Source organism: Aplysia californica, unplaced genomic scaffold (assembly GCF_000002075.1).
Source record: "Aplysia californica isolate F4 #8 unplaced genomic scaffold, AplCal3.0 scaffold00223, whole genome shotgun sequence".
Classification (NCBI taxonomy): Eukaryota; Metazoa; Mollusca; class Gastropoda; order Aplysiida; family Aplysiidae; genus Aplysia; species Aplysia californica.
In genome coordinates, this window is record NW_004797493.1 from 958,641 (window position 1) to 960,605 (window position 1,965).

Genomic DNA, 1,965 nt, shown 5'->3' on the forward strand with positions numbered 1-1,965 from the left:
CTTTGATGGCTGTGTGTGCAGATTGTGTCCCTAGATTTGGGGTGCCATATTTTCTGGACAGATGTCTAGTCAGAGGATTCAAATCTCTACAACATGCGTAGATGTAGGTTAGGTACCCAAGAAGCAGTAGATGTTTATCATCAAAGTTTCAAAATTTAGTTGAATAATTTAAGTTAACAGGCTTTTTTTTCTAATTTTGTGAGCTTTCCAAGAGTTGGGCTGTGTGAGGTAAGCACCATGGTTGTGATCCTGTTCTCAGTGACTTTTTGGAAAGAGGGTTTGGAAAGCTTAAAATTTGCCACAGTAAACAAGAGCCTTTTACTAAAAGATAGACTATAATTCTGTGGCCGACAGCCGAGCCTAGAAGTAACAGCCTGAAACTAGTTGGGAAGTGAATAATTTATAATGACTAGTGTAAATTTTTTCTGTTTACCCATTTACCAATTTCCTTTTTGGGGTTGTTTTTTATTAGGGTTTTTTTCTGGGGTTGTTGGGGTTTTTTTGTAGGTGGTGAAAACTTTAATCCTCAAAAAGATCTCTCAGAAAGTGTCAGATATAAATGTTGAATGGTATACAACGAAAGTTGCTGCTATATGAAGGAGTTTGCTGCTTCTGGGTTTGCAGCTGACAATGTTTACAATGATGAAAGTACAGGGTTGTTGTTCTATGATACAAAAAGACAAGGAACTGTTGCTGGAATCTACCTAAATATTAATTATAATGTGTGGCAGGACAAGAAAACCGGTCACTTCTAGCTAGGGGCGTGTCCGAGACATGTGCTTTTTTTAATGTTGCGTGTCAGAATTTTGGTGCAGATATCTGAAGGTTATGTTAAAATGTGTCAACCATGGTACAAATTGTTATGCTTCAAGAAACGCAAAACAAGAAAAAGGCAAATTGTTTGGTCTGTGATGTTGATGATGATTCAGAGATATGTGCTATTGAAGTCTGTATGGAGTCATCTGGGAGAAATTAGGGTTGTGTCGAAAAATTAAACCGCATGCATCTTTTGTATCATTTTCAATTGAAAATATTGGTTAAAAATCAGTGTACAAACATGTTTATTTTTATGTTTTATTGACTCTTACCTAATCAACAATGGTTAGCTATGACTTCAAATGCTTAAATTTTGCTCCACTGTATGTTTCCTGGGCTACCTGACATCATTTAGATGGTCATAACTTTTGAACCGCTGAAGTCATAAGCATGAAATAAAGTGCAAATTACATAGACAGAGGTGTCCTTAATCAGAATGTGCATATATCTCAATATGCAATTTTTGACCTGTGCTAAAGGATTTCTTGTGCCGCCACACATATATATTTGCCTCTGTGTGTGTATCAGTTTGAGTATGTGTTTTTGTGAGCTGTCTGTTTGAATGAACACACATACACGTGTGTCATATTTTGTATATATGTGTATGCATTCTGCCCAATCAGCTGCAGTACAATGTCTTTTAGGTATTTGTGATGATAAAGTTATGCAGAGTTATAATTTTTTCCAGTGTGATCGACCTTGTTGAAAAAGACTGCGGCATTGTCTCAATCAGTTGAAGATTTCAATTTTTTTTTCTTATCGTGATGTAGGGGGCCAAGATTTTGCAGAAGCACCTCATATATAGCATATTATGATATATGTTATGTTACCAGAGTAAGAACTATGAAGTGTGGAACCAAAATGACATTGAACAAGATGATGTTTCATAGTTGAACCTGAGTTTGAACATGTTGAACAAAGCTTTGGCTGCTAGTGGCTTGGCTTCTTTTGCTAGACAATGACAGCAGATTTGGCAGGGCCTCCCCGTCATCATTTTTGCTGGATGGAGGAAATTGTTCTTAGTTCCTGTACTTAAAGGAGTTTTGTGTCAAAGTTCACATAGTGATTGTGGACTACCCTTCAAAGCTTCAGTGCTTTAGATGACATCATTTCAGTTGTTTTTGTTGTTGTTTTCATGTAAGTCGGGGG